Here is a 27,486-nt window from a genome sequence, read left to right as displayed (position 1 = left end):
GGATCAGCGGGTTCTGGTTCGGCCCAAGCCCTTCACTCGCCCATCCAGGGCACCTGGCCCTCTTCCTTGTTCCCCCACGCCTGCTCCCGGACCCGCTTCTACTGATGAGCCCATGCAATTAGGCCACCTTCCTCCAGAGGAGAGACAGCGACGGTGGCACGAGGGTCTCTGTGCCTATTGTGGCTCCTCCCACCACAGACGCCTGAACTGTCCATTACGTTTGGGAAATGAAGGAACCCACTGAGTATCGGGGTTGCTCAGCCTGGGTCACCTTCAGCCCCCGCCTCTTCAAATCGACTCCTTCTTCATGTTACCCTCCTTCATGGTGAGACCTCACTTCAGATGCACGCGCTGTTGGACTCGGGGGCCGCTGACAATTTTATGGACATGGATCTGGCTAAGCGCCTACGGATCCCCATGACCCCCTTGGAGAGAGTTGTGCCTGTGACCTCGGTGGACGGTAGGCCCCTCCAACCCTATCCGATCCAAAACCGAACCCAGCCACTCCAGATGATTGTCCAAGGCCACCGAGAGACCCTCCAGTTCCTGATCATATGTGCTCCCTCCTCTCCTCTAATCCTGGGATTTCCCTGGCTCCGTCTCCACGACCCCCGGATTTCCTGGTCCCAGGGCCGCATTTTGGAATGGGGGACCCAGTGCCAGGCCCACCTCTCTCCTCCTACATCCATGCCAGACCGCCCGGACGGTGACACTGGCCAAACACCGCCCAATCTGCCACTGCCCTACCGGGACCTGGCTGCGGTGTTCGACAAGCGGCGCGCCACCACACTGCCGCCTCACCGCCCGTACGACATGGAAATCAAGCTGCAACCAGGAACCAGTCCACCCCGGGGGCGCCTTTTTTCTCTCTCTCCCGCCGAGTCCAGAGCCATGGAGGAATATATTGACCAGGCCCTCCAGCAGGGTTTCATTTGACCTTCCTCCTCCCCGGGTGCCGCAGGCTTCTTCTTTGTCAGGAAAAAGGAGGGTGATCTCCGCCCCTGTATCGATTACCGAGGTCTGAACAAAATCACAGTCAAAGACCGTCATCCTCTGCCGCTCCTCACATCTGCCCTGGACGCCATCTCCCAGGCGCGGATCTTCACCAAGCTGGACCTCCGGAGCGCCTACAATCTGGTCCGTATTAAAGCTGGAGATGAGTGGAAGACCGCTTTCATCACACCCACCGGTCACTGGGAGTACCAGGTAATGCCCTTCGGGCTGTGCAATAGCCCCGCCGTTTTTCAACGCCTCATAAACGATGTCCTCCGCGACATGTTGGGACGGTGGGTGTTTGCCTACCTGGATGACATCCTGATCTACTCCAAGTCCGAGGCCGAACACCTCCACCATGTTCGCGCTGTTCTAACCCGGCTCCTGGACAATAACCTGTTCTGTAAGCCCGAGAAGTGCTCCTTCCACCAGCGGTCCGTATCATTCCTGGGCTACATGATTTCAGATAAAGGACTAACCATGGACCCTCAGAAGTCCAGGCGGTGAGAGACTGGCCCCTCCCGACGAGCCTGAAACAACTGCAGAGTTTTCTGGGTTTCTGCAACTTTTACCGCCGTTTTATTAAGGACTTTAGCACCATTGTGGCACCTCTCACTTCTCTCACCCGACCAAGCCCTCCGAGCCAACCGTTCCGGCTGACTCCTGACGCCGTTCGGGCCTTCCAACACCTAGTCGCCCGTTTCACGTCGGCTCCTATCCTCCGCCATCCGGATCATGCAGTCCCCTTTGTGGTCGAGGTCGACGCCTCGGATGTTGGCGCTGGTGCCATCTTGTCCCAAGCCGGGCCCGACGACAGGCTTCATCCCTGCGCCTACTTCTCCAGGAAGTTTTCCACCACCCAGCAGAAGTACGGCGTAGGGGATCGCGAGCTGCTGGCCATAAAGTGGGCATTGGAGGAATGGAGGCAGTGGCTACTGGGCACCACTCAGCCGTTCACCATCTGGACGGACCACCAGAACCTGACCCACATCAGATCAGCCAAGCAGCTCAATCCTCGCCAGGCCTGCTGGGCCCTCTTCTTTGAGCCCTATGAATTCCATCTCGCCTACCGCCCAGGGACAAAGAACCAGAAGGCGGACGCCCTTTCCCGCCAGTTCACACATCCAACGCCCACGTCCGAGCCGGCACCTATCCTCCCCGAGCACCGTTTCTTGGCCCACCTGAGGTGGCCACTGGAGGAGGCTATCCAAAACGCCCTCCGAGACGATCCAGCACCTCCAGAGACCCGCGCGGGTCGGCTCTACGTCCCCACGGCCTGTCGCAGCGAGGCATTGTCCTGGGCCCACTCATCACGCCTGTCTGGCCACGCGGGCTTCTCACGGACTCTTAGGTTCCTCAAACGAGCTCTCTGGTGGCCACGTATGGAGAGAGATGTAAAGGACTATACGAGTGCCTGTGACGTCTGCGCCTGCTCCAAGACATCCAACCAGGCCTCGGTTGGTACCCTCAGACCTCTTCCGGTACCCAGCCGCCCCTGGTCCCATGTGGGGTTGGACTTCGTCACAGGGCTCCCACCAGTCAACGACCTTAATACCATCATGACGGTCACTGACCGGTTTTCTAAGGCTGTTCACTTCATCGCCCTTCCGGGCCTCCCCTCGGCCCGACACACAGCTGAGTTGTTCCTGGAGAATGTGGTGCGTCTCCATGGATTTCCTGTCGACGTGGTCTCGGATCGTGGTCCCCAGTTCACGGCCCGGTTCTGGAGGGCTTTTTGTCATCTGTTGGGAGCATCAGTCAGCCTATCTTTGGGCTATCACCCGCAGACCAACGGCCAAACGGAGCGGGCAAACCAACAACTGGGTCGGTACCTCCGCTGCTTTGTCTCGGCCCAACCCTCGCAGTGGCCTAAGTACCTCCTCTGGGCTGAGTTATCCCACAATCTCCACACCTCCTCAGCCACTCTGATGTCCCCGTTCGAAGTCTGCTATGGCTACCAGCCCCCGGTCTTTGCCCACCAGGAACCCGAAGTTGCGGTGCCGGCCGCTCAATCCCTGGTGAGGCGCTGCAGGAACGCCTGGATAAAGGCGCGGGCCTCCATAACCCGAGCTAACGCCCGTTACTCTCACCAACACCTCCGCCGACACCGTCCTGGTCCCTCATATGCTCCAGGGGATAAGGTCTGGGTGTCCACGGCAGACCTCCGTTTCCGTGCCGGGTCCAGGAAGCTCGCTCCCCGGTTCCTTGGGCCTTACCCCGTGCAAAGGGTCATCAACCCGGTCACGTACCGGCTGCGGCTGCCTGCGAGTCTCCGCATCCATCCCACCTTCCATATCTCCCGGCTCAAGCCCTACATGGAATCCTCCCTCCTTCCGCCTCCAGCTCCGGCGCCTCCGCCTGCCCGCTTCCTCGACGGTGAGCCCATCTACACCGTCCGGCGCATCCTGGACGCTCGCCACAGGGGACGGGGCTGGCAGTATCTGGTCGATTGGGCGGACTACGGCCCTGAGGAACGCTCCTGGGAGCCGGCCCGCTCCATCTTGGACCCTGCCCTTGTCTCTGACTTCTGGGACCGCCGAGGTCGCCCTGGGACTTCTGGAGCCGTCCCTGGACCGGGGGGTCCTGTCAGAACCCAAGCCCCCAAACCGGCCTCTCCCAGCTAACCGGCCTCCATCTTGGACCACATTTCCCAGCAAGCTCCTCGCGGGAACTCCCGGCATTCTCCCAGTCACACCCAAGCCTATATATGGAAGACGCCGCACCGGCTCTTCACTCAGTCATCGTTTCATTGAAACCCCTGATCAGAGTTCTCTACCGAATAATCCTGATATCAAACATCTTTACCAAGCTCAACTCCCGTACCCAGTCGACCATCGTGACAATATGCAGGGTTGTGTCTGTCATCACTGCGTCACCTACAGGTTGTGCAGAACAGCACAGCCAGGTTTCTGACTGGGACCAGGCAACTGGACCACATCAGTCCAGTTCTGGCCTCCCTGCACTGGCTTCCGGTCTGTTATTGTTCACACTTTAAACTCCTCGCCTTTGTTTACAATGTCTTCCAGGGTAGTGCTCCCCCCTATCTAGCCACGCTCCTGAACAGACAATCCCCATCATGGGCTCTGCGCTCCTCTGACCAAGGCCTGCTCGCTGTCCCTCGTTCTAGGTGTCGTACTCGCGAGGACCTTGCTTTCTCAGTCCTAGCACCGTCACTCTGGAACCAGTTGCCACCCTCAGTTAGGCTGTTCCCATCTCTGCCTGTCTTTAAGAGTAGCCTAAAAACCCACCTCCTCCACTTGGCGTTCCCTGAATGTGTTTGAATTTGGCTCTCTTTTATGTTGATTTTATTTCCCTGTTTTCCTTTGTCTCTTTATCCCTTGTTTTACCCATTCATCTTCTACTTGTTTTACCTTTTTTGCACTATTTGAATTGCTTTTATTTTTGATTTATTCATCATGTTTCACATTTCTCATGTACCGTGTTCAGCGCCTTGGGCTTCCCAACAGGGTCGCAGAAGGCGCTTTATAAATAAAGCTTTGATTGACTGATTGATTGATTGATTGATTGATTGATTGATTGATTGATTGAGATCAATAGCTGCAAAGGACAATCCAATCAACCAGTCATAATAACGGACCAATTAGATATATAATCCATTTATCATCACCTTTAATAAGCTAACTTTGAATGTGATTTTCCAGCATCCTGACCATTCATAATAAGGGAGCACCTCCTTCAAGGGCAGTTTTGTGAAGGTGCTGACAGGACAAGCCAGAATCCCAAAATAAGAGATTCACCTTTTCTCCTCATAATGAACTCAGTAGCACAGCTTTCACCTATGACAGATTTAGCCTCATTGAAATGCTGAGCATCCTCTAACCTTCGAAGGAGTGAGCATGTCTAGTATGTTAGGGCAGTGAGTGAATGTACGTCAAGCACTGCTATCTGAGCTTTGATGTAGCACTAAGTGTGCACATCCTTAATGGCCCCTGGCTTTAGTTTGTTAAGAGGGGGAAAAAAACTGTCACTAGAGGAGCAAACAAACGATGATCTTATTCTACACAATGAGCAGTCACTTCAAGCTTTTCAGATGCATGAAGTAAGCTGTTAAAGATCACCTTGAAAACATTCAAATCCAAAAGTGATGGATGGACCATTATTGATGGGTTGGTGAAACTGACAGTTGTGGAGATAAATATGATCTAAAATCTGCCAAGGGCTGTCACAGCCACTTGGCCTTACACTTGTCAATTGTAGAAATTTATGCTGCTTTGGCTGGCATTATGAGAAAATTTCCATGTCCTGAGATCCGCAAATTCAACAGCTATATTATAACCATATAATAGATGTCAAGTTCTTTTGATCTTAGTGCAGCTGCTTGACACAATAAATGCATTAACACAACTAAAAGAAGAAAAAAAAGGTTAGCGTAACCTATGTGATGCAAATTAGACAATTTCTGGTTAATGGATTCCAGTTTCTTTGTATTCCTGTTGGGCAAATCTACTTAAACTGTTTCAAGTTCCAGAATGTTCACAATCTCCAGTTTTTATATAAAACAGACATACAAATGTGCATGCATTTATAGACACACAATCACATGCACACACATACGAGAGCGTTCTCCCCCTCTAAATCTGACACCACAACGTTCTCTGGCATCAAAGCCCTTCGTTTGAGAGCTGACACCTGGTCCTTCTCTTGTTGCCAAAGAGGCCTAGTGATTGAGCTCAGATGCCTGGAGGAGAAGGGAGAATTTTCACCACCCACCTTCTGCTCAACTCAGTTGCACACAGGCTGCTGGAAGTCCTGAAAAAGTTGAGTCTTGCTGCCATGTGTTGTCTCAACCTGATCTTTCCTTAGGTTTCTACATGCTAACACACACGGATGAAGAACGCCCTGCATGGACGGTGGATAATTTATGCAAAATAAAGAAGTGCCAGACGGAACAGATGACACTGCTGAGAGAGCACGGTGCATGGTGCTAAATAAGTGCTCTAGAGGTTAAGGTGAAAAAATAATCAGTTTAGGACATTAATTTACATAAACACACACACAAACTGACTGCCATGTATGTGTGGTAGGTTTTCGAACATTGTTAATCTGACAATGCGTAGTTTTTACCTTTAGCTTCTCAAAATATTCATCAGAAAGTTGTTGAAAATAAATAAAATGATGTCCAGTTGTTGAAAAATATTGGCAGCTTTGTAACATAACCATAAAAATCAGGTCTAAAATACATAGGGCGCATTCAAAATGTTGTGTAATTGCTATTTGTTCAATAGTAAAAAAGTTTTTTTTTTTTGCCCCTTCATCAAAATCAGAGCTACTCAGGCGCTCCTTTTATCAACTGATATTTTTGCTTTTACTTTTCTTTTTGCAATATAAACATACAGTATTCCCTCCAAAAAAAATTGTACTACAGAACTACAACAGCAAGGACGACAATTCTTCTGTGTCTTTGTGCTAATGTGACATTTACGAACATGGTAATGTAGCTTCCGTAAGTTGTACGTCTATCTAATCATCTAGTGTGATGTCATCAGCAGGCGCAGGACCCAGACCTGGCTCACATGAAACATGGCATCTAATATAACATCCTCCAGAGACGTAGACCCTTGCCCTATTAGACCCGATTTTTATGCTTATATGTTGCTAAGTCAACTGGACATCTTTTATCCTTTTTCAACAACATTTTGAGGGATTTTTCCAGAAACAAAAGGTAAAATACACATTGTCACTTTAAGTTCTATAATCAAAAGACAAAAAAAGGATTATTATAGTAATTTATTAGAAAAAAAACTAAAATAATATTAGAGCAACTTGGGGATTAATAAATAATGTCATAAAAAGAAATAAAATAGCTTCAACTGTTGCAAATTCTTTTGAAAACAGACAGTCTGAAATTAGTGAGACCAGTAAAACAGTAAATTAATTCAACATTTTTTTTTTACTAATGTGGGATCTGACTTGGCAAAAAAACTTTCCAAAAACAACTACTTATAGTACAGGAAAGAATATCAAAAGCAATAGATACAGTATATATTTAAGTCCAGTAACTAGTGATGAAATAAGAAATATTATCAATAAATGCATTAATAAAAGAAGTACTGACTGTGATGATTTAGACATAACATTCATAAAAAATATAATAGAAAGTGTTATTCATCCATTGACTTACATATGTAATTTATTTTTTTGCAACAGGGACATTTCCTAACAGGATGAAAATTGCAAAAGTCATACCATTTCATAAAAGTGGAGACAAACATATCTTTTCCAACTATGGAACAATATCTTTATTGTCACAATTCTCAAAATTACTAGAAAAATCATATATTGCTAGGCTGGACCGATTCCTGATCAAAGAAGAGATATTAAATGACAGTCAGTATGGTTTTAGAACAAATCATTCAACATCCATGGCATTAATGGAATTAACAGAAGAAATATCGGAAGCCATTTACAAAAAAACTAATCTCATAGGTATCTTTATTGATTTAAAAAAGCATTCAATACTGTGGATCTTGAAATTCTTATTAAAAAACTGAGTAAATATGGCTTCACAGGGATGGACCTAAAATGGATAATACGTTATCTTACCGATAGGCAGCGATATGTTCAAATAAACAACACAAAATCACATATAAATAACATTACTTGTGGTGTACCACAAGGGTCGGTATTGGGCCCTAAACTATTTATCATTTATATAAATGACATTGTTGAGGTATCAATTCTATTAAAATGCACCTTATTTGCAGATGATACAACTTTTTATTATTCAGGAGAAAATGTTTAGCAGATGATAGAAATGATACAAACAGAGATGAAAAAAAAAAACTATGGTTTGATGGGAACAAGCTATCATTAAACAGTGATAAATCATGTTTTATGATATTTAGTAATACATATTCAAATGATGAAATGTTATTAAATACAGATGAGATTAATATTAAAAGAGTTAAATAAGTCAAGTATCTGGGAGCAGGGGCGTAGCACCAAATTCTGGGCCCTAGGTACAAGTCTTCTAGGTGGGCCCCCATGCTCAATTACTTAATATCTCTCTTACACATTTTTTGTCATGCTATAAGACAAGATAATAAATATGATCTTAGTTTAACCACCATATTGAGCAAATACAAATGCCAACATAATAAAAGTGAAATGCCCAGACTTCACATATAATTATTTTTATTTGCCAACAATGTGTTCAAACAAAAATCCTGGAATTTATTTTCCAGTAAATGCCCACTGACGGGTCTTCATGTTAGCAAAATCACTTATGAGATCTTTAAAGTCCAATCCTTTGGCTAATTGGCTTTCAATAGAAAGAAGAGCTAGGACATTGTTGATCTCAAATAATTTTTCACCAGTTACAGTTTGCTAAAAGCCCGTTCACCCCCAGCAACAGTCACAGGTAGTGTGCAAAATATCCTCAGTCCAATACAAACTTCCCCAATAATGCTCTGTAATTGCATCTTGTATGGCATTAAGCAGCTCAAGAGGAGACCGAATGTGTGGGAATGTGGCACCATATATTGTTCTCAGGTCTAGCATCTCATTCTCAAATTCAGCTGTGAGATCCTTGTAATATTTTCTCATCAGTGCCTGGCATGATATCTTCATCTGCTCTTCAGTCATGTCTGTCATGGTTCATGGTGTTAAGCTTTGCTGATATATATTGATATATTAAATACATATGACATGAAATAAACCAGGTTCTCTCTGTGAATGTAATGTACTCTAAATTTTATAATCCCTGCATTATCAGCCAAATTATGAGATTGTCCGTTTTCAAGATCAAATTTAAGAAATTTTAAATAGGCTTAAAATATCTAACCAAGCCAATAACAATCCTCTAACACCAGTGTCATCATGCTATACGAAAAACAGTGGCAGCTTCTCATTCCTGAGATTACCACAAATCCATCGATACCAAGTTTGTCCTGGTCCATGACTGGGAAGGAGCTGAAATATCCACACAGAGTGAACCTGTTTTTACTGCGAGGTCCGCGAATTAATTGGCGGCGGCCGCCCGCGATAATAATTCTGATTAATTTATATATAAATATAAATATGAATTAGTGTTTTCACTGATAACACTAATTAATTTATATTTGATCTCGACGGTGAAACTAAAGGCGTTTAACACTGAACACCTAACATGAATGCAGCTGTGTTCTGCTGCTGCTGGCTGCTGCTCACATTCCTTCTTGAAAAACCTAGTCAGTACTTGCTTCTGTTCAATTAACTTTTTCTCCTTCTTGCCTTTTCTTTTTTTTCTTTTCTGGAAGCCAGATTTCCCTTTCTTGGAAAAAGACATGACTGACTCTCCTGCCTCCAGCTCTGGCTGTCGGCATCTGCGATGTCTCATAGCTGTACATGCGGCCGTGCAGCCCCTGGGCGCTGGTGTGGATTAAACCACTTTGCACATTTTTAAGGGGTGATAGATGCCTCAGAGATTATTCAGTTATTATTTTTAAGGCGAAATTCTGTTTCTTAACCTCTTTATCCAGGTGAAGGGAAGTTTATTAAGACATTAAGTAAGTTGGGGGGAAAAAACAACAACAATAAAACATTTTTATTCAAAGCTGTCTCAGGGCCCCTCCCTGCAGTGGGCCCTGGGTAAACGGTACCCTTCCCCCCCAGTCCTACGCCCCTGTCTGGGAGTCATCATTGATGAAAAATGTCTTGGAAACTACATATAAACAGTGTCAAAACTAAAATATCTAAAACTATTGCACTGTTACATAGAGCAAAATGGTTACTTGATAATAATTCACTATATTTGTTATATAACTCACTGATCGTACCATACCTGAACTACTGCATTGAAATCTGGGGAACAACTTATAAAACTTACACAAATTCCATTTACATCTTACAGAAAAAAGCAATAAGAATAATCACAAGGAGCAACTACAGAGATCCATCCAATCCATTATTTATAAAATTAAAAACACTAAAATTCTATGATCTGGTGGACTACAATATTTTAAAATTTATGTATAATGCAAACAAAAGGAACATACCTGCAGGTTTCATCAAAAGATTTACAAAAAGACATAGTAAATATGATTTAAAAGGACATGAATTATTTAACATACCTAGACATAGGATGCTCATAAAGGAACATTGTGTGTCCATATATGGAGTTGAATTGTGGAATAAATTAAATACTGAAATCAAGAATGCTAAAACTATATTGACTTTCAAAAAAGAGATAAACAAATTAAATGATTAACTTATATAGATCTGTTACATAAATGTGTGAGGGGAGGGGGGTTGGGGGGATGAAAGAAAAAAAAGGGAAAAGGAAACAAGTCTATGTATGTATATGTGTATATATGTATGTATATACAGTAGGTCTATAACTTTATGCTTCTTTCTGTGTAATTTATTTTCTCTCTTTTTTTCAATTCATGGGTTGAGGTTGTTTCGGCCAACCAGTCCAGAAACTATATTGTTTAAATTTTTTAAGAATCACATGATTGTTTCATTTGTATTAATGTTATTTTAGTTAAAAGGGGCAGATAACATAAGTTTTTCTTCTGTCTGTCTCCTTTTTCATTTTGGCTTGTAGCAATTTAGTTCTGTATTTTTATTTTAATGTCAATAAATGAAAATAAAAAATAGAAAAAAAATACAAAAGTTTTTCATAGACATCAGGTCTGTGAAAAACTTTATACAAATGCCTTGGAACTCCAAGATAACTGAATAAAATGTCCAAAAGACCCATGACAGCTACAGAGACACACAAAAGTATAGCAACACCAAAGCGATGCAAATCACTAGAAAACAAAGCAGATGAAGAAAAATAAGTACTGTTCCACAAGTTTGTAGTGTTTCAAAACCAACCAGAGTAAGTAACAAGTACTATTTCTAGAGAATAATACAGAAAGGTACAGTAAATTCACAAACTTGGGAATCAGCACATGTATTAGTCTGTTTGGAACATAGAGTGAGTGTCTGCAACGTGTGTCGAAAAGGTCACGGGTGATTCTTCTTTTTTTTTTTTTTTTTGTTTTTTAATACCAGATCAAAACTGAAAAATATACGGTCTATCAAAATGGTATGAACATGTCAATAGTTTAACACGTCTAGAAAGACAATGACAAACAAGTTTGAACTTATTTCCCCAGAGCATCACAGAACATCAGGTGACATTTTTCCTTAAGAGCCAAGAAACCTGTCACTGTCAAAGCCCACTGGAGTCCGTATCTGGCTGATGATTGCACACGCTGGAATCAATTGGATTTTTTTCTCTTCTTTTTCTGTGATTGTGGGCCATCTCTGGAGGTTAGCTTGCCTTCAGGCATGGCTTTGTCTCCTCAGCTGCAAGGTTGGGCACTGGGCCTTCCACAAAGGAAAATAGTGGAGCACTCTGTTAATCTCTCCTCTCTGCTGAATCCCAGCTGTGGCCCTTCATCCCCACTGGGCCTTTTAACGTGGCCGGTGAACAGCACGGACTTCTGCTTTCACGGCAACCATGGCGACAAAATCACTTCAAAAGTGACATTTTAATTGTTCTCTGTCCGATCTGAGTTATTCTAATGCACTTTTAACTTTAGTGGTTCATATTTATTTAATCCTACATCATATTTTAACATGTACCAAAAAGAATCAAAACTCTGAAACCAAAAGGGATTATAAAAACAATAATTCAGGATGACACAGCGGGACAGCTGACTTCAATGGCAAAATCAAATAGTGATTAGACCTATCATTGATCATTTTGCTCGTACTCTCGCAAGGAGGTCAGAGCTGAAAGTCAGGTGGTTCTGCACCGGCTGAGATTTAGCATTTCTGCTTGTAGACACTTCTGCAAGACAGATGCTTGCCAACGTGAGGTCTTGAACCTGTGTCCTCTATTTGAATAATTGTCTCCCCATTCACATCACCACCTTGCTGCTGTGAAAATAAAAGCTCTCACCAGCCCATAAAAGAGAACGCTGAAAGCATCTATGTGCTGCAGCTGGTATTGTTCTGCATCCCTCAGATACTTGCTATGTAAATAAGCTTTTCGTTTATAGAAGTCAAAGTATAAAACAGCAATTAAACAAATGCAAGGAGAGTAAATTAAAGTGGTTCATTTGATAAACATGCTTCATACACATTAGCTGTGCAAGCTCTAAGATACGTTTAGAGTTTGGAGCTTGGGGAAAATTTCTCATTGTTATCTTTTGTAGCGCATAAGATGTCTGAACCGTTGGGTAGCATGGTCTCAGGCTTGGTTGCTAATCGTAAATTCCCAGAAATCTATTTAGAGCAAGGCAAATATCAGAAAGTCCTGCACTTGCCTCTCTATTTTCTCATTAGGCAGATAAATGGAAGATAGCTAGCACTGGAAGTGAAGGCAAGAACAGATTAGTCTCCCTTCACAAACAACTACATATCCTTGACTTTTAATTAAAAGTGCCATCACAATTAGACACGGTAGTATAAAGCAGTGCCGAAATAAAAAGAGTTCAGGCATGCTATAAAGGCAATCCGGCGCAGTTCCAGGAGAATAAAGCTTTTCACTTTTCTCATTGTGAATGTGGAGATTTTTTTTTCTTTTTATTATTATTTTTAAAACGAAAACTTAAATCGGCTTATGGGTTTTTCGCATAAGCGCCGCAGAAAGAGCGAAAGAGGAGGCAGAGGGGAGAAAATAGAGCTCAAAGTTATCAAAGTGGTTACAAAGGACGTCGGAGATTGAGGTCAGGAGAGGAGGAAAACTATTCTGTCGGCACAATAAATGAGAACAATTAATCAACAGTTAATGTGAATCATGCCATTTATCCATCTAAACCATCTGGTTTAACCAAGTCACATTACCAAAGTAATGAATCTGTGTAAGTCTGACATTTGAGAGAGACAGCAGCCAGCAGCAACACACAGAGGCACTTGCTGAACATGAGTAACAGCGCTCCTTTCTGCATCTGAGTCATTCAAGTCCTGATCCTGGAAATAGCTGTAGCATGTAGTGTGAACACAGAAACTGGGTCTATGGCCTACTTGCATTACTTTATTAAATAGTACTTTGATTTAAAAAAAAAGATTACTATTCTCACTCATTGCCCCAAATGTAAGCATTTGCATAGGAAAAAATATCCTACAACTGGCAGTCTTCATGTTATCTAATGAAAAGACAAGGAGAAAAGATCTAACACATTCAATTAGGCTGCCTCTTAAAAGATTTTACGTTAAATATTTTTATAATCAGCTTCACGTTATTTTCTGCAACTCCCTTTTTACATTAATACCTTTCTTGTGGGATTCTGTTAATGTTTCTCAGCTAGATGTGAACAAATGAGAACACATTCCTACTCACATCCTGGTTTCACTTCTTGCAGTAGAATGGCAAATTGGTTGTGGTGATTTAGTATTCCCCATGGTAATTGGTTTTCTAGAGTGGTGACCATGTGTGGATGAAAAACAATCAGAAAAACTCCCAACAGATGCTTTAAGTGCCTTAGAAGACTTGCACAAGTGCACAAGGGGCAAAAGCAGATGGAACAAGTTGGTAAAATCAACAGAAATTAACACTGTTTTGTTTATGGTTTAAGCCAGCTCAACTAAAGGGGGGATGATTAAAATTACATACCCTACTAACAGCTGGTTGTCAGTATTTATGATTTCTAATCTAAAATATAGTAATAATCATTTGGCCTTATACATCTGCCATATTAATGCTCACAGTCATCTTTTATTTAAAAAAAACTAGCAATAATGAAACATCACAAAGAGGCAAATGGAGAGGAAGTAAATTTTCTTTTGAAGAGATTAAAGCTCTGTCACTGCCTCCAGTCATTGTACTTCTGAGGCCAGAAAGGGAATTTGGGTTTTCGGTACCAAAAAGGTGCTAATTGTCTTTCTACTGATCTTTTAGTGGTGCTAACATGCAATTACAACACATTACACACTGCCATCACTACTGAAAATGGCGTTGCTATGCTTTGGGTAATTTTACAAACTAATGTAAGATAAGGGGGCTGTGCCACAGTGACCAATCACACCTCTAACACTTAGTAGTTGACCTTAAACAGTGATCTGGAGCTTCTTTTTTTACAATTAGAAACTGAATTTTTGAACATCTGTATATAAAACGTTGTGTGGGCTCAAAATGGCCCAGGAGCCCTGACAAATATAATGGACGAGGAAGTGTCCAGACGATTTCCAGACAAACAGCACAGTGGCTTAGCAGCATGAGTGTCCAGCTTGAGACTGGGATGTCGCAGGCTCTGATCCACGGTCTCTCAGCATGTGAGTTAGTCATACTTTCAGATATTATTGTTTAATTTTATCCTGTTTTAGTGTGTTATTTTGCTCTAATCTCCTGTTTTATTTGTCTTAATGTATATTTTGTGGACCCTTGCTTGGGTCAGTGTTTTTTGAATTATTTTATGCATGCACAGAGCTTTGGTTCACCTTCTAGTTGATGAAAAGTGCTTTACAAATAAAGTTGATGATGATGATGATGACGACGATGACGATGATGGTCGGGTCCTACCAAAGACTTTAAAAAAGTGGGACCCAATGCCTCCCCTCTTGACATTGGGGTGAGTTAAACCACCAAATGGTTGAAACGTGTGGATGTGTCTGCAGCTCACCACTCCCCCAGGCGATGGGTCAAATACGAGGAACAAACTTCACACACCAGTGTGACAACTAATGGGACTTTAACTTTAACGTTCTCCATCAATCAATCAATCAAATCAATCAATCAATCAAAGCTTTATTTATAAAGCGCCTTCCGCAACCCTGTCAGGAAGCCCAAAGCGCTGAACATGGTACAGTTGTAAGTAATTATACTGAATAAATCAACAATAAAAGAAATTCATATTACAAAATACAAATTACAAAATACAAAATGGAAATACCAAAATAGATGAAACATTCCGGTAAAATACAAATGTGTGAAACACAATTGGATTGAGTGGATGGATTGAGTGTACCAATGAAAACTGTGGAATGGATTCAACATAATAGAGGGCCATAATCAAACATGTTCTGGAAACGCCAAGCGGAGGAGGTGTGTTTTTAGGTGATTCTTAAAGACTGGCAGAGAAGGGGACAGCCTGACTGAGGGTGGCAACTGGTTCCAGAGTAACGGTGCTAGGACTGAGAAAGCCCGGTCCCCACGGGTACGACACCTAGACCGAGGGACAGCGAGCAGGCCTTGGTCAGAGGAGCGCAGAGCGCGTGATGGGGAATGTCTGTTCAGGAGTGTGGCCAGATAGGGGGGAGCACCACCCTGGAAGAAATGATAAACAAAGACGAGTATTTTGAATTGTGAGCGATAGCAAATCGGAAGCCAGTGCAGAGAGGCCAGAACTGGACTGATGTGGTCCCGTTTCCTGGTCCCAGTCAGGAACCTGGCAGCGCTGTTCTGCACAACCTGTAGGCGACGCAGTGTTGACTGACACAACCCTGCATAGAGAGAGTTGCAGTAGTCAAGCCGAGAAATTACAAAGGCATGCAGTACCCGCTCCAGGTGGGCTCTCGACAGCATATGCTTGATTTTAGCAAGGCGTCTCAGGTGAAAGAAACTGGACCGGATCACAGAATTGATGTGAGCATCAAATTTAAGTCCTACATCAAGTTTCACCCCCAAACTGGTAACAACTGGTTTTGAGTATAGAGAAAGAGGGCCAAGATCAGCATGACGATCCACATTCCTGCTGTTGGGGTGAAAAACAATGAGCTCTGTCTTTCCCTCATTCAGATGTAGATAGTTGGACATTAGCCAAGACTTCACCTCATTAACACAGGAGACAAAGGACTGAATAGAGTGACCTTTCTCCTGACACAATGGAGAGTAAATCTGGCAATCGTCAGCATACAGATGGAATGATAGGCCATGTTTACGAAAGATTGACCCCAGAGGTAGCAGATAAATGGCAAACAAAAGAGGACCAAGGATCGACCCCTGCGGGACCCCCCAGCGGAGCCCCTCCCAAGAAGAAAAAACATCACCCAGTTTAACACAGAATGTCCTGTTTTGGAGATACGATCTAAACCAGTCCAGAGCTGACCCTTTGATCCCAACCCATCGTTCCAAGCGATCGAGTAGAATCGCGTGGTCAACTGTGTCGAAGGCTGCTGTCAGGTCTAACAACAGAAGCAGCACAGATGTACCCTGATCTAGTGATAGATAGATGTCATTTAGGACCCTCAGTAGAGCAAACTCTGTGCTATGGCCAGACCTGAACCCTGATTGGAAAACCTCAAACAGATCAGAGTCAGCTAAATGTGAGACCAGCTGCTGATAAACGACTTTCTCAAGCAGTTTAGATGTAAAGGGCAGGGTAGAGATAGGCCTGTAATTTTTGATCACAGAGACATCAGCACCAGGTTTCTTCAGGGTCGGCCGAATAACTGCTGCTTTCAAAGCTGCTGGGACCACACCTGTGCTGAGGCTCCCATTGATAATCTGACCAAGTGAAGGGCCAAGGCACGGAAAGGCAGCCTTCCAGAGACGAGGTGGCAGAACGTCAAGTGGAGACCAGACCACTTGTTGTAGATCTATCTGGCATTTCTTCGAAGTCTGGATATTCTCAAAATATCCTGGAAAGGTAAAGTCCTATTAGTCACCATCACACGCTGGTGAAAATACATCTCCACATTTGACCCCTCCCTGTTGGAAGTGGTGAGCTACAGCTGTTCCCCCCCTCCAACCCCTTAAAGCTGAGTATCAAGCAGGGAGGCATTGGGTCCCATTTTTAAAGTCTTAGGTATGACCTGACCAGGATTGGAACCCCAATCTCCCAGTCTCAGGGTATTCTTGTCCAACAAGGGTATTAGCAGTAGCTCCAGATAGCATTAGCATTAGCTTGAGCTGGCTAAACTCTCATGACATAAACACGCCTGTCTGTGAAAAGAGATACTTCTACATAGAAAGGTAGTGCCTGCACTCACTGTCCACTTTACTAGGCACACTTTGTTAGTACCATGTTCTTATTGGAAAACACAGAATTCTGCTTTTATTGACATGATAGCATCACACAGTTGATTAATATTTGTCCCCCACATCCATGACGTCAATCTGCCATGTGACAGGTTGATCAGCTGTTCATTTTTACAGTAATTTGACCTGGTGTAAAAGTGGTTGGTGAGTGTAAAACTACAGGTTGTACAGACACTTCTAGTCAATTGGTTTACCAAAAAATGACAAAACATTCCTTTAGGACTTTAATAATTTGCTCTTTTTGATGTAAAAACATCAAACATTAGCAAAAAGTAAATTATTAAAATTAAGGTATATATAAAATAACTCTCCTCCCCCTGAACAGTTGGCTAAAATAAAGATGTTTTGTTTTCATACCCCTATAGCTAATAAATCTTGTGAAATATTTAATGTTATTAATGTGCTAATCTGAAAACAGAGGTGTAACCTCAGGACAACAGTAATCTGTCATAATGACCTAAATAACTACTGATGATAGACCATATTGAGCATGCTCCGTACCTTGTTAGCGAGCAGCTAAGAAGCTTTCACAGCTAGATCTGATCTATAGGGGATTTTACATTTTCCACTGTAGTATAGATAACAGGAGGTTCAGGTGCTCTGAAGGTCTGACAAACCAAAATGCAGAACTTTAGACAATGATAGAAATGTTTGAAGAATATCAGGTCAACGTGGTTCCTGCTGAGAGAACTTGTCTTCTCACAGACGGTGCTTTACTTGTGAGCTGAGGGTGACCTTTGCCTTTTATCACACAATGGTTATTATGGCTGTATGATGGCAGCAATACATCATCTGCCCAAACTCCACAACAGATGATGGACAAAGGAAAGATAATAAACAACTGAGGGCAGCAATGTAAGCAATATGTTGCCTCAAATGTTTTCTTTTGGAGAATTATTGGAGTTTATCTATGCAGTTTATATAAATTATCATGCAGACCTTATTTATGCCTGTGTAATTGTAGATTTATTATAGTTATTTTTCATGAACATTCTCCATAATTGTGCAATGGGTGAATTTTTGACCTATAAACATTTTAGTCATTACATAATTTACATTATTGTTTTAAAGGGAGATTAGGCACTTTAGGCTTGCTTTTAGCACCCCCTAGTGTCCGTTTAGCACAACCAAAAGCAACTCTTATCTCCTCGCTGTGCGTTCATTAGTCTATTTAACACCTTAATCTGAAAGCTGAAACATCTCCCCAGCCTTCATTAGTGTTTACAGAAGTGATGCATAACTAAATTAAACAAATTATCTGTGTTCATGATCTAAAATGTGCAGGAAATATGATGGACGCAGACTGCAGCGCCAGGTATGTCAGTTACATTTTTTTTCTAGTCTAACAGACCAGACCGGCACTCTAAAGTTGCAAATGCATTATTCTGGCCACAGAGGGTGGTCTGAGTGACGTTTATTTAACCCATGTAAAAGATCATTTTAGAACATAATGGCTGTAGAAAATGATATAACATATTAACAAGTTACACAGTATCCCTTTAAGAGATAGTTTGGACATTTTGAACTAGAATATGGTGGATTGTGTTTGAAAGATTATTACTTTACAAGTTCCATATAGTAGCCATTTGAAGAGACTCGGTTTGGAAGAACAGAGTTCAATTCAATTCAATTCAAGTTTATTTATATAGCGCCAAATCATGACAAGAGTCATCTCAAGACACTTAAAGACTGACTAGCTAACTAAGGGAAAAGTAGACTGCTCTATTTGACTGTATACTCTATTTTTTTATTCTTTTGTGGTTTTTTTGGCCAATAAAAATGCATCGAGGACTTCTGTAATTGTTTTGTGTTAAAGTTTTACAATTCTTTATACAGAAATCTATTATTTTTGCAAATGCAAATGGTGGCATTGCATGTGTAGTCTGGGGTGCTTTCTGCAGCAGTATCAAACAATACAATAAAAATTTGACAACGGTGTTTGCATATTTATGGCATTAAAATTAGAACACAAAACTTGTGTTAACATACACTCTGATATGCAAACAAATGTCAGTGAGACCAGCTGGGTCAGCTGTACAGATTTTGATGTGCTTGTGTTGCAAACCCTTTAATCGCTGGTGCATTGTCGTGATAGACCCTTTTGCAGTTTAATAAATCCCAAAAAACAAAAACATTATTTTTTCTCCATCTTTTCTTCTCCAGTATCATCTTCAAGCAGCGCTTAGGAGAACTGGTTATTGCAATTCCATTGAGCAGAGACCTCCAAACAGCTTGTAAAGTTGCTACGCATCATGTCCGTACTTCACCAAATGCTGAAAGCCCAACCATCAGAACTGTGGTCCTTTCTTTAGAGGCTGTTTCAATTATTCACTCTTTCCTTAACTCATTCACTGCCAATGACGACTAAAGTCGTCATTTGCATTTTTTTTACTGTTTGAGCATCGGAACGAGCTCCCGCACTGAGAGAACAAACATCTCAGCCCTGAAGCCAATCTTCATCCACATACGTCACAGATCACATGATCAGGGAGCAAAACATCCATGTGTTTGGAGATAGTTTTGGGCCGTTCCTGTAAAAAAAAGTGAGGTGCGAACCGGAAAAGCGTCTGCCGATCACAGTTCGACAACGGATTATGAAAGAACGGATAACGCTCGAAACACGCGGATTCTTCCTGATGTAAGAGGTGAGCCTCCTCTTTGTTTTGGTTGTTTTGGCATCGACATCATGCTAGCGCGCAACGTTCTGTGACTCTTAAAAAACAGTAAAAACTGTGAGAAACGCTGGCAGCGAAGGCCGTTAGTGATCAGGAAACGGCTGGCAGTGAAAGAGTTGAGTGTCAATGCTGTCTGCCCTCTGACAACACCTCTTTTTACTTTCTCTGACATTTTTGGTCTTGTCTTTTTTTCCCATGTCTGAGATGGACAGGTACCACACAGACAGTAAAATTCAAAGTCAAAGACAGAAATATAAGGAGAGAGCAAACAATAGGTCCCAAAAAAGGGTCCTGAAAATATTCCATAATATCACAATCTCCAAGTGAAACTTAGTTACATAAAATAATCATGATTCAAATTAAGCTAATTCAGAGCTATCAAATAAATGAATCACTGTAAGCCTTAAAGAATGCATTTAAACTGGCTATGAATGCAAATGGCCCAACACTGAGGGAGTGAGGAGTCAGCAGCTTGCTTCGACTGCGTATCGGACTCCCGACAGGTTCATAATTTTTTTTTAATGGATGTCAAGTCCTTGTGGATACTGTGGGGAGTCTGCTGGCCCCTAATCAAAGACGAATGTGCTTTAAAGTTTCAGGATTTTTCTAAGTACAGAACAATAATTACCACAGTTCAAAATCTATATTTAATATATAGTTTAATTATAGCTTTTATCACTTTTTTAATTCAGTTGCTGACTTTTTAATTTGGACCCCGCTGCTACTTGATGTGAGTTTCATGTGGACCGATTTCTAAATATTAGAATCAAAACTGATTGTTTGGCAAGTCTTAAATAGGTTTTACAAATATCTTTTCCAACATGTGAACTGTGATTTGAAATGCTGCTCATACCCCCTTCTGAAATGCGTTTTTGTGCCTGATGCTGGTGGTTCAGAAGCTATTTTAGATGGGAATCCACAACGCTGAAGTCTATTCTTGGCATGTAGGGACAAGGGGTTTCAAGTTCTCTCAGCGCTTGTGTAAGTTGCAAGGTAAGCACAAAGAAACTTTCCCCGTCTACAGATGAAGGTGAAAACAAATGGCACATACATTTTTGCAGTGATGTAAAATAAAATCCTCTAACAGAAGAAAGACTTAAAGATCATAACTGGATGAACATCTTCTGATGTTGTGGAAAGTAATATTGATGTGGGTTTTAGTGAGTTTTTTTAATATTACACTGTCATCCATGATTTTGGTAGCAAACCTGTTAGCGTCCTAACCATTGAACACATTTGTTAAAGATGATTAAATCTATTAAAAATGTAGAAGTAAATAACATTTCCCCGAGGATCATTCAGTGACACCTCTTTCAGTCTATTAATGCCTTTTTATATAATTTTTTTTTTACTTTGGCGCAATTTAGGCACTATAGTCTTTTACACATTTTATTCAACAAAGGGTGTGAACCTGATACCCTCCAGTTACAGGACAGAAACTTAACTCTTCAATCATCATCCATCCATTATCAACCGCTTATCCAGGGCTTGGGTGTGGAGGGAGCAGCCTAAACACAGAGGCCCAGATGTCCCTCCTGGTTGGACATGCTCAGAACTTGGCATCTAGGGGGGCATCCTAACCAGATGCCAAAGCCACCTTAGCTGGTTTCTCTCAATGTGGGGAGCAGCAGATCTACACAGAGCCCCTCCCAGATGGCCTCACTTTTCACCCTGTCTCTAAGGGAGAGCCCATCCACCCTGAGGAGAAAGCTCATTTTAGCCGCTTGTATCTGTGATCTCAGTCTTTCAATCACTACCCAAAGCTCGTGATCATAGGTGAGGATAGGAACGGCTCAGCTCTCGCTTCACTCCAACAGACAGGTATGCCTGCATTCCTGCAGACGCAGCACCAATCTGCCTATTAATCTCGTGCTCCATCTTTCCCCCACTCGTGAACAAGACCCCAAGACACTTACACTCCTCTACTTAAACTTCTTCTATCACCATTGTCCCAGAAATGTTTCATATCACTAAGAGATGACATTTAATCTCAGAAATGTGCGTAGGAACCGGGGGGGGGGGGGGGGGGGTGACGGGTGGGACGTGTCCCCTCCAATATTGGACAAATGCGCCCCCCCCCTAACATGGAGAAGAAATATTTGACTCGCGAGCTTTATTTTGAAAGACACCGCAGACTTCTCACCGACACAGCCCCTCCCCTCAGGGAGTTAGACAGGCTGGCTGAGTGAAGCGGGAGTCGGAGCCGGGACAGCAGCTCAACGAGTTCTTCTCATGGGCAAAAAAAGAAAGAAAGTAATTGTGAGTTGATAATAATTTAGTCCAAGAGGATAATTGTATTTCTGGTCAAACGTTAGACTGGCTGACTAACGTAAACATCTTGCTAGGCAGCATTAAACATTAAACAACACTACTAGTCAACAAAAAATGGTGAATTTGACACGATTTGACAGTAACAGACAAAAACCTTTTGACACGAAATAAATAAAAAGTAGAATCCCCACATAAAAATGGAATCTGTAAATGTGATTGTTGCTTGTTTTTGACATTCTCATCATATTTTATTTTGAAACCTTATTCATGTCACTTTTTTCATATAAGAGACCAGTGGAAGCTCAGCAGGAAAATGATGATGAAGGTGAGACAGGCAGCGCCAGACCTGCTGAGGGTGAGACAGGGAGCACCAGACCTGCTGAGGTGCAGGTAGGTGCTACAATGAAGAGTGAGATTTTAGATGGTTGATGATGAGAGGAAGATTCGAGCATGATAACAAGTGAGCACGACTAAATAATACTATAACTAGCATGATTTTAACATTGCACTAGTCCTCCAACAGTATTTTTACTCCTTATTCATGTCCATTGTTTTTATGTAAGAGATCAGATGAAGTTCAGCAGGAACCAGCTGAGGGTGAGACAGGGAGAGCCAGACCTGCTGAGGGTGAGACAGGGAGAGCCAGACCTGCTAAGGGTGAGACAGGGAGAGCCAGACCTGCTGAGGGTGAGACAGGGAGAGCCAGACCTACTGAGGGTGAGACAGGGAGAGCCAGACCTGCTGAGGGTGAGATAGGGAGAGCCAGACCTGCTGAGGGTGAGACAGGGAGAGCCAGACCTGCTGAGGGTGAGACAGGGAGAGCCAGACCAGCTGAGAGTGAGACAGGGAGAGCCAGACCTGCTGAGGGTGAGACAGGGAGAGCCAGACCAGCTGAGAGTGAGACAGGGAGAGCCAGACCTACTGAGGGTGAGACAGGGAGAGCCAGACCTGCTGAGGGTGAGATAGGGAGAGCCAGACCTGCTGAGGGTGAGACAGGGAGAGCCAGACCTGCTGAGGGTGAGACAGGGAGAGCCAGACCTGCTGAGGGTGAGACAGGGAGAGCCAGACCTGCTGAGGGTGAGATAGGGAGAGCCAGACCTGCTGAGGGTGAGACAGGGAGAGCCAGACCTGCTGAGGGTGAGACAGGGAGAGCCAGACCTACTGAGGGTGAGACAGGGAGAGCCAGACCTGCTGAGGGTGAGATAGGGAGAGCCAGACCTGCTGAGGGTGAGACAGGGAGAGCCAGACCTGCTGAGGGTGAGACAGGGAGAGCCAGACCTGCTGAGGGTGAGACAGGGAGAGCCAGACCTGCTGAGGGTGAGACAGGGAGAGCCAGACCTGCTGAGGGTGAGACAGGGAGAGCCAGACCAGCTGAGAGTGAGACAGGGAGAGCCAGACCTGCTGAGGGTGAGACAGGGAGAGCCAGACCAGCTGAGAGTGAGACAGGGAGAGCCAGACCTGCTGAGGTGCTACAGTGAAGAGTGAGATGATTTTAGGTTGCTGATGAGAGGAAGATTTGAATGTGATAATAAGTGAACACAGTTGAATGTATTTAATCCCAACAAGTAGAGCTGGGCAGTACGGCTTAAGAATAAAATAAATGCTTCCTTAGAAATATTAGAAAGATAAGTGTTAAACTCTGCTTTCTGGTGCCTTTAGACTGCAATTTTGGCCACAGTTTGTTCTTTTGTCCATCTGAAAATTTATTTAGTTCCAGCTGTTGTTGTGAGGGAATTATTTCTTCTTTTCATTCTGTCAGAAGCAAACAGATTTTTCTGATTGTTGGTCAGCATTGTTGGCTGATGTAGTTTAAAATATTCTGATGAGAGTCAGATCAATTCAGACTGAATATTCACAGCTTTAGTCTTGTATTAAATCTGTTTACACAGCTCTACCCTTATGAATAATCCTACATTCATATTATTAAATAAAAATAAAACAGTACTGACATATAAACAGCTTTTTTATAATTAAAACGTCCACGTTGGCCGGTAATCACCTGGATCTGGCTAATGGGGAGCCTAAGTCTCCTCCCCTTCTGGCTTGCTCATGGGTCCCCGATCAAAAAAACAAAAAACAGAATGTTAGTGAACTGGGCTATAAAAATTTTTTTCATGTCTTTCTGGGCTTTGCCTCACGCCCTGAGTCACATCTGTCAGGCTTTTCTAATCCTAGAGTTTCACCATCTATCAGATTTTCTATCAGAAGCTAATGCAGGAGATAGCGGTAAGAGACTACAGGTGCTGGCCAGTAAATTAGAATATCATCAAAAGGTTGAAAATATTTCAGTAATTCCATTCAAAACGTGAAACTTGTACATTATATTCATGCAATGCACACAGACCAATGTATTTCCAATGTTCATTACATTTAAATTTGATATTTATAGGTGACAACCAATGAAAACATCAAATCTGGTATCTCAGAAAATTAGAATATTCTAAAGGCCAATGAAAAAATGTTTGTTTCTCTAATGTTGGCCAACTGAAAAGAATGAACATGAAAAGAATGTGCATGTATAGCACTCAATACTTAGTCGGGGCTCCTTTTGCCTCAATAACTGCAGTAATGCGGCGTGGCATGGACTCGATCAGTCTGTGGCACTGCTCAGGTGTTATGAGAGCCCAGGTTGCTCTGATAGTCGTCTTCAGCTCCTCTGCATTGTTGGGTCTAGCGTATTGCATCCTCCGCTTCACAATACCCCATAGATTTTCTATGGGGTTAAGGTCAGGCGAGTTTGCTGGCCAATCAAGGACAGGGATACCATGGTCCTTGAACCAGGTGCTGGTGGTTTTGGCACTGTGTGCAGGTGCCAAGTCCTGTTGAAAGGTGAAGTCTGCATCCCCATAAAGTTGGTCAGCAGCAGGAAGCATGAAGTGCTCTAAAACTTCCTGGTAGACGGCTGCATTGACCCTGGACCTCAGGAAACAGAGTGGGCCAACACCGGCAGATGACATGGCACCCCACACCATCACTGACGGTGGAAACTTTACACTGGACCTCATGCAACGTGGATTCTGTGCTTCTCCGCTCTTCCTCCAGACTCTGGGTCCTTGATTTCCAAAGGAAATGCAGAACTTGCTTTCATCAGAAAACATAACTTTGGACCACTCAGCATCAGTCCAGTCCTTTTTGTCCTTGGCCCAGGCGAGACGCTTCTTGCGCTGTTTCTTGTTCAAGAGTGGCTTGACACACGGAATGCGACACCTGAATCCCATGTCTTTCATGAGTCTCCTCGTGGTGGTTCTTGAAGCGCTGACTCCAGCTGCAGTCCACTCTTTGTGGATCTCCCCCACATTTTTGAATGGGTTTGTCGTCACAATTCTCTGCAGGGTGCGGTTATCCCTAGAGCTTGTACACTTTTTTCTACCACATTTTTTCCGTCCCTTCGCCTGTCTGTTAATGTGCTTGGACACAGAGCTCTGCGAACAGCCAGCTTCTTTAGCAATCACCTTTTGTGTCTTGCCCTCCTTGTGCAAGGTGTCAATGATTGTCTTTTGGACAGCTGTTAAGTCAGAAGTCTTCCCCATGATTGTGGTGCCTTCAAAACAAGACTGAGGGACCTTTTAAAGGCCTTTGCAGGTGTTTTGAGTAAATCAGCTGATTAGAGTGGCAGCAGGTGTCTTCTATATTCAGCCTTTTCAGAATATTCTAATTTTTTGAGATACCAAATTTGGAGTTTTCATTAGTTGTCACTTATGAATATCAAATTTAAATGTAATGAACATTGGAAATACATTGGTCTGTGTGCATTGCATGAATATAATGTACAAGTTTCACGTTTTGAATGGAATTACTGAAATATTTTCAACCTTTTGATGATATTCTAATTTACTGGCCAGCACCTGTATGTTCATGTTCAGCCGGCATGAAACACTCAGTGAGTGACACGTTAGAATCAGAAATAATCATTAAATGTATTTTTTTCAGTGAGGTTGACCTATATATTGACCTACAACAGATTTGTTAGATTTCCAAAATGTGTCCCCCCAATATTAAACTCATTCCTACACCCTTGCTTACACTAACACAACTCAAGAACAAAGATCTGTACCGCTCAGACTCTTGCACTGATTATTATGCATTTTTCATTTCACATCAATCGGATTTATGTCACCCAAAACCGAAGATAATACAGGTATATTCAATTAGGAGCATAGAGCAATCTTAATGTCAATCCTTACTTTGTGTGTTTGGACCAACTATGTCATTTTGTCTATATTCCCCTTCAGAGTGATACAAAATCATAGGCTACTGTCTGGTCTCATTTATTGTACTCACTGCTGCATGTGCCCATTGAGTCACATCTCTGTTTGTTGTGAGGTTGCTCTGATTGGCCTCCATAATCACTGTGGGATGATGGTTCCTTCCTTCTTGAAATGACTCCAGTAGAACTGCAGCGAGTAAACGACAGGAGGCAGAAGATGAGTTTGGGAGAGGGAGCATGTACTCTCAGCATGTTCTGTCAGTGAGGTACCTCCGTAACCTCACATCCCAGCTTCTGAACCACATTGCTTCTCTCATTTGACATTCATCACAGACACATAAATACTCAATACACAGATTTCCTTTAGAGATTAAAAAAATGCTAAGAATTTGAACTTTAAAAATAGTTACTTGGCGCTCGTCGCCACATACATAATTGATCACAGAAAGGCTCGAGGGGAATCTTGTTCATGGAAATATTGATTTCACCCTGAATTTTCTCTTTACATATATATATATATATATATATATATATATATATATATATATATATATATATATATATATGTGTGTGTGTCTCTGTCCTGCATAAAAGTAATACAGTAGACAGTATCTCTTGAGCTTTAAGCTGTATTTTGTATACAAAAAGTCTTCAATCAGAACCACATGATTAGAATGAAACTGTTCAGCCAGCACAGAGAGCCGACCCAACAGCTCTGTTGTTTCTGTGAGGAATGATACTATATATATATATATATATATATATATATATATATATATATATATATATATATATATATGTGTGTGTGTGTGTGTGTCTGATGAATATATAACCTCCGTGCTTCATGGGACCAGCTGCTTTAAAGCTGCATTACTGCGGGATTTATAGGGGAACAGAACAAGTTCATGGGGTTTTTCATATTTTGACCAAGAGGTGCTGAAAAAATACAACCAAAACAAAGCAAAAGGAGTGCTAATTATTTGGTTTGCATGTGGGAGTGAAGCCTCAAGTAGAAGAGTTCCTGTATCTTGGGGTTTTGTTCCTGAGTAACGATCGGGACTTTGTCTGCCGAAATGAGAGTGCTGCTCTGGTCTGTCTTGGTGAAGACAGGAGCTGAGCCAAAAGGAAAAGCTCTTAATTTCCATCTATGTTCCCACCCTTGGCTATGGTCATAGTATTTGGACCTCATGATTGAGGGAACAAGATCCCAGATGCCATAGGCCAGGCTCAACTTGAAGGAATTTGGAGAAAAGCTGCTGCATCTTATTAGAAAGCCTCTTGGTATTTCTCCTCCAGATGTTTTCCAGGTACATCCCCCAGGGAGGAGACCCAAAGCAGACCCAGACTGTAATGGAGAGATTGCATACACTTGTAATGTCACTGGAGAGTGAAATACCCAGGTTTCCCTCTTGAACCTGTTATGT

The 27,486-nt window shown here is 42.7% G+C and overlaps 1 long non-coding RNA gene across 1 annotated transcript in view; it reads right to left on the bottom strand.

Annotated features, from left to right (window-relative positions):
• LOC139069671 (uncharacterized) overlaps window positions 1-27,486 on the bottom strand; it is a 183,605-nt gene that overhangs the window by 47,322 nt on the left and 108,797 nt on the right. Inside the window, exon 2 of the long non-coding RNA XR_011520360.1 lies at window positions 26,137-26,249. This is a non-coding gene — a long non-coding RNA (uncharacterized lncRNA). The remainder of the gene's footprint in view (window positions 1-26,136; window positions 26,250-27,486) is intronic.

The sequence above is a fragment of the Nothobranchius furzeri genome, chromosome 4 (genome assembly GCF_043380555.1).
Source record: "Nothobranchius furzeri strain GRZ-AD chromosome 4, NfurGRZ-RIMD1, whole genome shotgun sequence".
NCBI lineage: Eukaryota > Metazoa > Chordata > Actinopteri > Cyprinodontiformes > Nothobranchiidae > Nothobranchius > Nothobranchius furzeri.
Note: the sequence above shows the minus strand (reverse complement) of the source record. Positions and strands in the feature narration are given on the sequence as shown.